Raw genomic sequence first — 14,378 nt, 5'->3', positions numbered from 1 at the left:
AGAAAAACTACTTGAGACTTTCAATGAGTTAGTCATTTGTCTTTGTTAAAATAATAAGGGAACAGTGTACCCACCTCAGAACACAACCGGTTTCTCAAGACCATCTACTGGGAGGATCTGTAATTTTAAAGGAAACCAATATCCAAGCCAAGGTTCTCAATCATGGGTACTGTTTTCATGAATTAGTGCTTACGTCAGCATGCATATCAATCTTAGTAAAAATTATAGCATGGCAGTGTGGCTCCTCTGGAATGCTGCACAACACTGAAGCAGTACATTTTTCATGGTCTCTTTCCATGACTGCACCATCCCGCCTCAAAGTCACTGGCCACTGAGTCACATCACAGTGTGGCAGCTGCTTATTACTCTGAGGGATAACTAGCACTTTGGACGTTTCAAATCAAAGTCTTCAAAGGGATGCTGCCCTCTGCCTGCCAACATTAGCAAACAAGGAGCCACCCACAGTACCATCAAGTTCAGCCTCCTGTGCCGGGGCACTCACGACAGTAGTGAAGAAACCACCTCACTCAATGTACACAACCATAAATTAAAAAGGGCCTCACACAGTCGGACATGACTCTACATCAATGACACACCATCATCAAAATGCCATCACAAGGGACAGGTACTGCCTGCCAGCTGCTCTTGCTTAACAGGGCACTTCATAGACTGACTCTCCACCTCAAGCGCTCATTAGGCAGTCAAACAAAAACCCCACAACATAACACGAGTGGAATAAACTACATCAAAGCAAGTGTGATTATTCAATAAAAACGTTTCACTTTGTAGAAAATGTAGAAATGAGCCAAAAGCCACTCAATTGTGCAGAATTTATAAAGGCACTAAAAATAAGGTACGCTGATTAAATAAGCCCTCCAGCCAATAAAACAACTACATGCTGGAACCTCTAGTGTGCTTGCCCAACCTGTACAAACCAGGCTACCACCTACAAAAACAAGATGGAAACTCCTGTCTTCTTGATGTAAAAACTTACTTTTTTCTTTATTTTTCCACCTTGCTAATCACTCTTAGGTGAAAGTAAAATGGTAAATCCTTATAATTTCTGCAGCAGTTACTTTTGTGAGTTATTATTTATTTTCTTTTCAAGCTTTTTATTTTACACTCATTCCTTTTTCGCCAACCATGACAGCTGGATGGAGTAAATAGCCATCCATCTACAAATGGCAGGAGTACCCTCAGACATATCCTGAAGGACCGTCTTGGTAAAATCTTCACTTGCCTTTGACAGGACAATATAACTTTTGATACTTTGTGAATATAAAGGCAGAAGACCAGGTATATTCCTCACATATTTCACCTTAATGAAGCAGCTCTAAAAATCCTGACAAAATTGCAACTACACTAGCATAACAAACTGTAACAAGATCCCATACCCTGTAACAGTAGAAATAATTTATATTATCTAACCAGTTAAAGCATGCTTCCTTATCATCACAGCACCAAACCTGCTTTGGCAAAAATCAGCTAGCTAGAAAACATTCTCCTCTCAGTAACTTGCCTCCTAGGATTTAAATGATGCAGCAGGCACTCTTCACTACTGCGAGGCAATTCAAAAAAGGAAGGAAGCCGGTTGCTCCAATTCAAAGCAACATTTGAAATTGCATTAGGCATGAAGGAAGAGTAGGCAGTCATACTGTCAAGGAGGGGAACGCACAAAGGCACCAGCAAATCCAAAATCCACCAGGCTGGCCAATGTAAAGCCCACAGGGAAGTCAGTTTTCCAGACCAAAAAAAAAGAAAAATGTGAAAGACTGGCTGTACAGACTCCTGAACCTTTTTAAGACAGGGGTGGCCAAGTTGTGCTCTACTTCACAACACATAACTGTGTTTTTTTTGCCATTCAATCCCACCAGTCACACACCCCACACGTACCACTTCCTTTATACTCTCAATAACTCTCTCCCAATCTCTGATGGGTCTACCACAACTGCTAGCTGCACCAATAGCATGCATTCCAATGCATAATTCTGAAGTCACTACTTGAGTCATTCTAATGGTACAGTTGAGGGGGTTCATTTCCAGAGGGCTTCCAACTGGTTGGTATCCACACTACACACCTGAAAAGTGTTCTGCTTCAATTATGTGTCACCTGTGGCAGATAAGTACAATCTTTTGCTAAACTGTGCTACTATTTACAGTTTAAGGGGGGCTATTATATTTTTGTATTATTTACCGTCTCTCTGCACTTAAATCATTTTAAGGTGCCCCTGAAATTTACTGTCATTTGCTGCTGATTTCTGCACTTTGTGAGCATTCCTTAGCAGTGATTTTTTTGTTGGTTACAATATTCCTACACTTTTTGCTACAGCAAAGTTGATTTTACATCAGGAAGGATTAGGTCTGCACTCTAGTGGCAGTGAAGAATAGCCTGCTCTCATTCTTAGCTTGGAAATCACTCTACTCAGCTTTAAGTATAATTCCGTACTGGGCAGATGGCCACTTTATACAGGTTCAGAAACTAACTAAAAAAATCATTCAGTACGTTCACATATCAGGGTTTAGCAGTGCCCTGTATAGATGCAGGCACCTTGAACAGAAACTCTTGCTATGAAAACTTTCTCTGAAATATCCCTAGTACTTTGTTGCACATAGAGGAACTAGTCTTCATATTGAGGAATACCTCCTTACAAGTTTCATCTTGGATGCTTAGATAGTCTTTGGTAGTCTACACTCTTGCAGCAACCTAGCTGACCATCTGTAAACCCTTCTTGTACCATCCACTTGTAAAACATGCAAATAGGATCTGTAACTATGCATATGCACTACCCTACTCTCTGCAGCCACCTGGGTGGATCTGGGCATCTGAAACAATGTAGCAATTTACTCATGTGTACTGACAACCAACTAATTCTAAAGCAAACTGATACGGTATGTGAGAGATGTCTTTATACAATGTCACTGGAATCAAGGCGATCACTCACTAATACAAAAAAAATGTCCAAAACAGGTTGCTAGGAACACACACAAATATTAGGAACACACACAAATACCCACCATACATAGCATGGATAAGATACAAAGCCCTACACATTGACAGCTGGTGCAGACGTTAAAGGTTACAAGTTGTAGTTCCTGTGGTACAGTGTCCGATTCCCTCAGCCCTTATTTGCCTACTGTGTGACCTTGAACAATTCACTTAACCAGACATTGCTTCTAGGTCACCCTTGAAAAAGGACTGCATGTCCACTGGGCCTACCTGGTTAACACATAGGATCATTACTATTATTATTATTATATGATCATTCTTATTCTTAGGCTCATAAATGTAATCTTTGTAAATTTCAATGGCCTCCCAGACTCTGCACTTAAGTATCCTCATAGTCATGGTCAGATACCTATTAGGTGCCAGGATCTGCCGCATCATGTAGTTGAACCACACGTATCAGTATAACTCACTCATAGTCCATGTGGCAGTGACGACCTGAGATATACCTCCTTGGACTATACGAAGACAGACATGATGAAGCTCTCACACTATGTGAGAAATCATAGCCAACATAGGAAGGTCTATGCCAGGCAAGGTAATATATCCCTCCATCTACACAAGCAACTCAGGGGACTAATCAAGTCTACCAAAGTCAAATTTGAGCAAAAAACAGCCTCCCAAGCAAAACAGAACAACAAGGTTTTCTTCAGTTATGTCCGCAACCTTAAAGGCAACACACAACAATGTACCGAAATAATTGTGAATGGAGCTACCTATACTGAGCCAGAGGATATAGTAAGCTGACAAATTTAGCTCCAATTTTTACTTCCGCTTCCCACCCCAAATCACCGTTTAGAAATTATAACTCCCCCAACTATCACTAGGAAACAGGTCTTCAATGCACTCTCTAAGTCCAAGAACACTGCATTGACGGGCCCCGATAATATCCCAGGATGTCACCTAAATAGCAAGAAGCATGACACATCAGTCCTACTAGAATCACTATTCAACCATAGCTTTGTGCCACGTAAACAGAGGACTGAAACTATTATCCCTCTGCACAGGGAGTGGGGGGGGGGGTGCATCTACAAACCCAAGCCACTACAGACCAATAAGTCCCAATAGTCTCATACTCAAACCCATGGAAATGATCATCAAGGAAATGATAAAAAAATGACATGGGAAACCTACAGACATTGGATCCAACACAGTTTGATTTCATCAGGGGCAGGTTATGCCTACGCAACTTGGTGGACTTCTTTGACAAGGTCACTAAGCCATGGACAACTGCAAAATGGTAATAAAACTCCCTACCTCAATATGGCCAAAGCATTCAATGCAATCACTCAAGCCTTGTAGATAAACAAACAAAATTAGGCATAAATCCATATGTCACCCAATGGATATCTAGCTGGCTCACAGACAGAATCCAAGACGTTATGATAGAGGAGGCTTCCATGGAGTCTCCAAGGACTTGGTGCAGATGCCTCTCCTTTTTGGCATCTACTTCTCTGAAGTCAAGACCAACGTCAAGGATCTCTGGCTGGCCATGTTTGCAGACAAATGCAAACCAGACTCTCTCATCAAATCCCCACAAAAACACAATACCTTCAAAAATGCCTGACATAAACAAATAACTGGTGCCAGAGCCATGTTCTAAAACTCAATGCAAAGAAATGCATAACAGTATCCTTCGGACAGCCACCGCAAGAAATTGTCACATTGATAATACATCCCTAAAAGAAGACCCAATGGTCAAGGATTTGGGTATGCATGTAGAGAGTAATCTGGTCTTTGGCTATTACATGTCAACAGTGGAGAGAAAAATCATTTTATGCTGCACAGGTTATAAGCAAGTGTATAGCATCTAGGTCCAATGATGTCTCTGTTCTGCTGTCCTTGGCCCTCATCAAACCAGTCATGGAGTACAATGCACCCTTCATTATCCATTTTTTCTGGACATTTGCAACAACTGAATTGGAGGTTCGTCAAAAAAAAAAAAAAGTACAGGACATAAACAACATGTCCTACATGGACCTCCTCAAAGCCTTATCCTTGTACTCAGTCTCCTACAGACAGCTGCAAGGTGATCTATGCCTTGCCCACAATGTATCATCTGATCCCACTCTGATGGACCTGTTGCACATCTGCAAAACAAACAGCATCAGAAATGCACCATCTAGGGACTTAAACCTCACATGGAACATAAACAGGACATGCTGAAGGAACAGATATGTATCTCAGATACTACCCCTTCTCTGGAACAGGCTTCCCATTTATCTGAAGCAAAGTTCTTCCATAAACAAATTTAAGCGTAAATTAGACCAGTGGATGTGGAATAAGAAATTTACCCCTGGTCTGGCACCTATGCCTCTGATAGAAAAAGGAGGCCTGTAAATGCTTGACCAACTATAGCCCAAGCCTATACCCAGCCCTTAAAAATACCCTGGGGTAACAAAGTATGTAAGTACATACATTTGGGAAAGCATAGCTAAGCTTAAAAATGACCCTAGGGACATTAGTCTAGCACTCACCTATGAACCTATGGCAATGATGTTGCACAAACATTAACATTCCTATTACTACCCACAAAAAAAAAAAAAAAAATCACGTAACAGGATTCCTAACAGAAACTGTTTTTCAAAGTCAAACTCCAGATCTTCCTCAGAAAATAAATCACTATGTTTTCATCCATTACTAAACATGTAAAATATACATTTACCACCAAAAGAAATCTCCTCCATTCTCTACATAAACAGTTAACCACCTGTAAAATATCATCCCCCCTCAAGTATTTAGGCCCATGCATATATTCCATAAATGTCCATGCATATTATACAGACTGATGTCAATACCAATTCTACTAGTTCAAGGAATTACTAACACAAACTGAAAACCACCTATGCAAAACCTATCTTCCCTAAATGCAGTCAGCATGACCCACAACAGACAGACTTGTTCAAACTCCCATTCACCTGACACAGTAGCAATCACATAATTCTGGATTAAAATGACAACACAGACCTCCACCTCTTTTTCCACTTATAAACATGTTTATAACGCCTGCCCAGGAAAAAGAACAGAGGATTTATAGTATATAAATAAAACCTAGAAATCGACTTTCATTCACAAGCTCCCAACTTAAACGAATTCATACCAAACAAGTGAATTATCGTCATGCCCACCAAAAATATTGCCTTGTACATCTAGTCACTGCCTACTTCCCCTATAATAAATTTCAAGATCATCTTCTTCTTTCAGCTTTTCCCGGTTAGGGGTCGCCACAGCGGATCATCTGTCTGCTCATGATTAGCAGTGGAGTTTTACAGTGTCGAGTTGCCAGCCCGGAACCCAACCTTCAACAGAATGCACACGCACACACTCATACCTAGGGCCAATTTAGAGTATCCAATCCACTTACTGCATATCTTTGGGATGTGGGAGGAAATCGGAGCACCCGGAGGAAACCCACGTGTCCACAGGAAGGACATGTAGACTCTGCACAGAAGGCACCCCAGACGAGAATCGAACCGGAGAACCTCTTGCTGTGAGGTGGCAATGCCAACCGCTGCACCACCGTGGCCGCCCATAATAAATTTCAAGATCTAATTAACAAAACCATAACCACTGCTTCACCATATAATCATTAAAAACTTTAACAAACCTATAAAGCTCTTATAAAAATGGTACACATTAATTCCTTGCAGACATAGAATCAGCCCAATTATACAATGACCCCCCATTAATATTCCAAAACGTGCACGCTGATTGGTCAGTGTGCACGTTGTAAATTAGAGTTATAGTATTGGAAAAAGATCCGGTCGCCCGGACTTTTTCCATTAGTATAACTTTTTTTACAGCAATGGAGAACGCAAGCTCTCCGTTGCTGTTTAGACACTGTCTCGCTATGTTAAAGGAGTTTAACATAGTGAAACAGCTTTAAAAAAAGTAACTGAGATCTTGCTTTCTCCATTGCTTTTTTCAAAACTGTCTCGCTATGTTAAATGGGTTTAACATAGCGAGACAGCTTTAAAAAAGCAACGGAGATTTTAACATAGCGAGACAGTTTGTAAAAAGCAATGGAGATCTTGCTTTCTCTGTTGCTTTTGCCCACAGCTCTGATGTACTGTGTAAGCATATGCATGCGCAGTACATCAGAGCTGCCGCAAAATACCAGACAGCTGTGGAAGGGCAGCAAGGAGGCATTATACAATGCTTCGCCCTCGTGAACAAACCACACCAACCATGGGTAAATCCAGCATTACCCACACCCAGGCGTGGGTTATTGCTATAATAATACATAATCCCAGCTATACTAAACCTTCAACTGGTAACCACTCTCTCCGAGTCCTAATTATTAGTAACAGCCCATCTAGGATATCGCCTTCACTCAGTGACCAGAGATCTCACCTCACCCAATGCACAGTCCTTGTCCCAGTAATATTATCAATTTTCATTAATAAACTTCTCTTAGATGCTTCTTAACTTCACCTAATTGCATGTTCTATCATTTACAGATCTGGTCCTACCCACTCAACCATAAAAAAAAAAAACATGAAAACTACAACCAACTTTCAAACTCGTTAAAAACATGAAACATCTACTCAATACCACAAAAACTAAAGCAATATTTTTTAGTGGAAAACAGAAAAAGAACACAGTCCCTAAAGACTTAGCACATCAACAATACAAACCACAATCCAATAAAAGCTTCACACATCTAGAGCTTCGGCTACATCAAAGTCAAAGCTTCCCTAAATACAATAAGTGCACTAATGCAAAAAAAAAAAAAGTTTCTTCTAGGCCTAAAAAATCTCTCATTTTCTAATCCCTGAAGCAAGATCAGTGACTGCTAAAGGAATCCTTAGAGTATGGTTTACTCATAACAGTCTTCATCAAAAGAAAAAGTTAATACTCTCTAAACCACCTCCAACAAAATATGTACACTTTATAATGTTAGTGTCTCAATGTAAAAATCACTGTGGTCTCCTCAGAAAAAGTTGGTCTATTGTCAACCATCAAATGGGCTAACCATCGAACAGATGAACATCGAACAATAAGCATCGAAAGTTCACTCAGCTAACTTTCATTTCATCGACAGGGTAAATAACTACTTGTCCAACACTTCCCCATCTCACATACTGGAGTGTTTCAAACCCCTTTTCTCCACTGTAGTGTGGTCTTGGAGTTGGTATATACAGTGAGTGGGGTGTGGGGATGAATCCTCCCACCTGGGTGGGTTTGAAACACTTCCATGTGTCAGAAGGGGGAGTGTTAAACAAGTAGTTATCTACCCTGTCGATGAAATGAAAGTTCAGTGAGTGAACATTCAATGCTTATTATTCCATGTTCAGCCATTCGATGGCTGAACACAGATCCAAAAAAAAGTTAACAGCTGTCACAGTGGTCTTGCTTCTATTCAAACTACAATCCTCTCCTTTCTTCTCAGGCAGACTTACCCTGAGAATGTGTTCCTACAATCTCTGATCTGACCTCTACATTTCATCTACACTACAAACTCAGACAACAAAATTACATTGTAAAGACCTTCATTTTTCAATATTAGGTCCCAAACCGTGGGAGGTACTTCCAACTAAAGCATTACAATTGTATCTCATAAAACTCAAACCTTAATACCTACAATTAATAAGGAAACTTCTTAAGCAAATGGTCGATCTTCCAGTGTGTAGACGATCCTTGTCTCACTTCTGAATTCTTTCACATTCCAAATACTATTAGTGCCATTTCATGTCAACATGCAACATCTGTATTAATTACTATTTATTGTAATTATAAGCTTCTACCTGTGTTTCAATGTTTACCTACAATATCTGTGAATACTACTTTCATGTTCATACGTTTGTAAGTTCCTTCTGGGCTGACCCTAAAATTATTCATTTATGTCAATGCTCTTCCTGGGTAACAAAGAAAGATATTTAATATACACATGTATATTACTAACTTACATCAACAGACACAATGCTGACAGTCAAAACACTGAACCCAAAAGGCTGGCAAACTGAATGTTGACAAGTTACAATGCATGGGCTGAGAAATAACCTTGGTACATCTGATTTCCAAAAAACAAATAACAGATGATGCATCAGAGTAACTTTATTGACACTCTAACTTGATCAAAGGAGTTTGACTAAAAATTGTTGATGTCATCAACAAACATCTATACACAATACAGCTACATTGGGAACTTGTGGCTTCAGAGAGGATGACTTTACCATTTAGGGGAAGAAAACTGTAGTGGATGGCCATTTTGGATTACCTTGTTGCTCCTTCAGCATTTTCCTTGGACCTGTTTTATCACCAGTTGGAAATCTTGGCACATTTCTTAGTCTCTCCACAAGGATAATTCTAAGTCAACCAAAATGCTGTGCTTAACCATCTTGAAATATATAAATCACTCCACTAATCACAAAACTGCACAACTAAATCAAAACTATAGATAATACATATAGAAGTATAATTGAAATATACTTTCCAAAGAATTAAATCAACATAACACACTGTTCTATATCCTTAGCATAGTACTATCCTAAAATGCACCACATAAAAGTAATCCAAAACTCAAAAACATAAAATATACCTATTATGACAGAAAAGCCAGACAACTGAGTTGGTCAGTACACATTTACACAAACTGAAATATTGCCTCAGTCAGTATTACAAAAAGAACCAACCACCCATAAAAAAGAAAGTAATGAATAAAAACTGAAAGGCAATCCTACTCAAAGAAGGCAAGTTCTGTCCTACCCACGCATAGCAAAACCAAAGTAACCAGGAAAGATAACACTGCAAAATTATACACCACAAACTACATTCACTATCAGATGCAAACTCCTACTCAGCCTTTTTCCCCACAAACACATACACCAGAACTGAAGAGAATGCATTACTAACAAACTGCCTCCCCAAAGTACAGAACTCATACTTTACTGGCAAAAGCAGTCCTCTTCAAAACATGTCTCACAAAGTTTTCTCAACAGCCGTCGCTTCTCCAACCGGTTAAAAGCAAACTTTTAATAATCACATATTTTAAATTAATTCTAAAGTAAATACATAGTTCTAGGAAGTTACTGCTAAAACCCCTCAAACAAAAATCTCCACAGTAAGCTTCACAGAAAAAAAACTCTACTGGTAAAAAAGATGAAACAGAAAACAAAACACACAATATAATAAGTGATTTACACTTCTTAAAAAATACCAGTTCCACCACCCTAAACAATGCAGTTGCACTGGCAGTTCACCAGAGACTGAAAAAATAGCCAAAATTTAAAACATGCCTCTTACACTGCAAACCACACTGCAACACACTGATTTTTTTATTTCAATGAATTAAAGTCAATAAAAAACAAAGTCCTAACCACTGCCTAACCTATCATAGAACCTCACCAAACCAAATATATATATATATATATATATGTATATATACACATACACATATACACACACACACAAAGAAAGCATCTACAACACAGTAAAATAATATAAGCCCATAATCCATAAGATTGGTTTATAAACAGGTAATGAGCCCTAGTTTTCCCCCCAAAAAAAGTAGTCCAAAACTATACAAACTACAACATAAAGAAAAACTATAGCCCAATAGAAAAGCAGAGAAGAATAAATGTAATATGCTGGTACTGAGTGGGTGATATACCTCGCATCCTGTGCAACAGGAGTACTTTACCTGTACAGTACAAGTTATCTAGTACATGATGTAACCTCCCCACATCAAGCACGTATGTACATGCACACAGACATAGCATACTATGCCGGACAAGAAACATTACAACTAATGGCTTTCTGTAAGAATTTACACTGACTAAAGCTTTAAAGCAATATACTGTTATTTACTTTATTTGTAAGTGTTTTTACTGGGGTAGAACACTGATCAACATATGGACAAATGAAGGCTAATCAACAATTTTACAGATGTACATATTTACAGAGGGAAACAAGAGGAGAAAGCTAAAAGGAGGATGGACAGGATTATAAGCAAGCTCAATGAATGAATAGGTGAAGGAGTGAAGAGTAGTGCTCGAGTAACTGGTGGTGTTCTTCTAATAACAAAGTGCAGAGATATGTGATATGCCCTAGTCTAACACATTTGTATTCAAAGTGTTAGAAGAAAGTGTTTTAATTGATGCCTGAAGAATGAGTAGTCTAAGACTTCAAGTAATTCTTGTACAAGTGATTTACATAAGTAATTCTTGTACAAGTGATTTACATAATTCTGGGGCAAGCACTGAGAAGCTATTGTCAGAAGAATGTAGTTTGTTACAAGGTGTTTTTAAGGATTGGGCCACATCCAAATTGGCTTCTGAGGCTACAGGTTGGAGTGGCTGTAACAAGTTTCATACCGAGAGGAAAAGGCTTGTCTTGATAAGTAATAGAAAAGAATGAAGCCAAGCAGTTAGCTCTAGCCCTGGGTGGCAACCACTTGGCTTTGGAAAGAGTAAGGAAATTGTGCTCTTTCTACAAAGAATTGGAAATGAACCAGCAAATTTTATTACACAGAATCTAAAGAGTTGAAATGTTTTTGATTGAGGCTGATGCAAACAAAGAGAGAACGTACTTAAGCTTTTCAAGAAGGATGCTTCCCAAACCACTGCTCTGACAGGGGGAAGACAGAGTTGACCCAGAAGAGTAGTTAGTTTACTTTGGCTCAGAGTATTTGTGTGTGTTCTTGGTAGTTAAGGCACTGGTTCCATCAAAATGTCCAGGTAAAGGATTTTGTGAATTCAAGGGGATATTATCGTGGGCAGTACGATTAAGAGCTTGCTGAGTTGTGTTAAGTCTTTAGAGAGTCCCAAATAGCAGGGATTTGGTTTTCTTGGGGTTAAGCAGCAAGTTTTTGGAGCTGAGACAGTTATGCAGTTAAAGTAGATCATACTGAAGCTGGGTTTCAATCAGTTTGTGTGAGGAGTAAGGCCTGTAAATGACCGTATCATCTGCGCAGAGAAGCAGAAGATGAGTATGAAGCTCAAGAGGGAGTTTAAAAGAAAGAATAATGTATTATAGCAAGTATAGAACTTTGTGGAACTAATGAGTGTGTGTAGGTGGAGTTTGAGAGTATAGACCCTATGTTTACTGTGAAGGCTCTGTGGGTTAATAAGTCTTTGAACCACTGGGTGGTGGTGCGTTTGATACCAATGTCTTGGAGATGAAGAAGCACTATAAAGTGGTTAACCATTACAAAGACTTGTCTTAAATCAATGAATATGGCTCCAGTTAGATTGCATACTAACTAATATAGATAAAGATAATCGGTTAACGTCCATAATGAAATAAGAGTACTTCTTCCAGCAAAAAAGCCATGCTGTTCTTTGAGCACAAGCAATATTTTTGTAAGGACAAGGTATGTTAATTATAGATTAGATTCTCTAGTAGTTTGCTGAGGGTTGGAAGGAAGTTAATTCAAGTAAAGTTCAGTGGATGACAGAGAGGGACAGAACAGGAACACACTGACAAAGTAATCATACACGGAAAAGAAATATTTATGGCACTAACGAATGCAAGAATTGTGAACATCAGGCACAGGAGAAATGAATGATGAGAACTGATGGAATTCCCTGCAGGAGATGTACATTTTTTTGCATTTAAATGCTTGCCATTATTTGAATGTTCTGTGCTTTTACCATAAGGTTTCAAACTAGATTAGCTAAACGAGCACAGAACAAAGTACAACACTAGGAACCAAACTGATCCTACTTATCTCCTTATACTGTAACGACAGACACAGTGCTTAATATTTCATCTTAGTAACATGTTTTAAATGTGTTAAACAGCCAAGTACACTATGCAGAAATCACAGGAACACTGCAATAAACACTATTATCTCTTCAAGAGACTGACATCTTAAGTTATCCAGCCAGGGTGTATCCGCGTGATCTAGTCTCAGTGCACTGTTATGCAATCTAAAAAGTAAAGGTGAAAAGGATGGCAGCACAGTATACTACCTGTACACTTTGTTACTTCTTATTTTAAGAATCCAAATAACACAGTCAGAAATAAACTCAGAAATGGTCAGAATTAAGCAAGTCAAGTCAAAAGCTTAGTATGAGACAGTTATACACAGCCTCCAAGAACTCTCGTGCTTTAAGGCTATTTGCCTAAAATCAGAAAAATGTAAACCCATAAGTTATATTTATTCCGGACTGAGAATGGAATGGCAGAAAGGCACAAAGAGTACAGTTGTGTACATAAACTTACCATGCTAGTAGCTGTTCAAATAAATTATTGCTGCAGTAACGTAACCTAAGCTATATGAAATGCCCTGCAAGAATTGAGTTGGTTGGCCAGCTTCCATAGCTTTAGGGTGTCTTCCACATGCACTGTATAGCTCAAGGAAGGCAGTATAAAATCAATGGCTATGCAGTCAAAATTTCAGAGCTTTCTTGCCTCAGAAGAGGGAGGCTAGAGCGCTGCCAGATCAGAACAGTAATAATAAAAATCCCACACCCTGGCATAAAAATAGCAAAAACAAAAAAAAGTGTTGGGGTGTGTTGCTACTTCTATAGTGATCTATACAAACATCTACTGATACAGTAAGTGCACTTACACAACTGTGCTATGTTCATTATTACATCACTGTTGCAGTAGCCTAAGCTATATGGTATGAATATCACAGCTTAGAAAGATAGAGAGGAGGAAGAAGGATCAGAGCCCAGCAGCCTCTGGAGAATAGTCCTAACAAAGTCTTCTTTGGTCTACAGAAGGAATCTAGTTTGTAGTGCATGGTAACGGTGTTTACATGTGACCAAGTTACTGCCTCTAGTATATTTCTAGAATCCACGGTTTTCCAAAAGCCACAGAAGCAGTCAGAGCCCTGGCAGAGTCTGCCCTAACTTTGCTTGGAAAAGTCTTTTTATGGTGAGAATAGCAAAAAGCAATAGAATGAGACAACCACTTAGAAACTGTCTGTTTTGATACTGATTTCCCTTTTTCTTACCCTTCGTAGGAAATTAACAGTGGATCTGTAGTCCTGGAATTATTTATTTTTTTAATCCTATCAGTTACCTATGAATATTCAGTGTGTGTAAATTTCTACCCCATTGTTTTGGTTCTGGAAAAAGAAAAACAGGGAGATGAATTGCCTGCTTCAATGTAAATTCTGAAACCACCTTGGGTACAAAGGAAGGATTGATTCTCAGTGTTATTCTACCTCTGTGAAGGATGAGTTAGAGAAGACTTACTACAACAGCTTGTAAATCAAATACTCATCTTGCAGTGTCAGAGCAATGAGTCATGCTGTTGACAAATAACAACTTCGAACAGTGTCATGAGTGGGTTCAGAAGGAGGCAGTGCAAGCTTCGCCATACAAAAAATAAGGTCTCAAGAACGAGCCATCTGCCTTCTTGTTGGAGGGGCATGCAAAACCCCTTTCAAAAACTGCTTCACTTGAGGTATGGTAGAAAA

General features: G+C 39.0%; 2 protein-coding genes across 2 annotated transcripts in view; one reads left to right on the top strand and one right to left on the bottom strand.

Moving 5' to 3' along the window:
• The window catches only part of LOC122797666 (vitelline membrane outer layer protein 1-like), a 190,691-nt gene that overhangs the window by 671 nt on the left and 175,642 nt on the right, over window positions 1-14,378 (top strand). The window lies entirely within an intron of this gene.
• Window positions 1-14,378, bottom strand: part of OXNAD1 (oxidoreductase NAD binding domain containing 1) — a 369,327-nt gene that overhangs the window by 297,417 nt on the left and 57,532 nt on the right. The gene's annotated exons all lie outside the window — the stretch shown is intronic.

This window comes from Protopterus annectens, chromosome 3.part1 (genome assembly GCF_019279795.1).
Source record: "Protopterus annectens isolate FY-2018-M chromosome 3.part1, PAN1.0, whole genome shotgun sequence".
NCBI lineage: Eukaryota > Metazoa > Chordata > Ceratodontiformes > Protopteridae > Protopterus > Protopterus annectens.
This window is presented reverse-complemented; position numbering and strand designations above follow the sequence as displayed.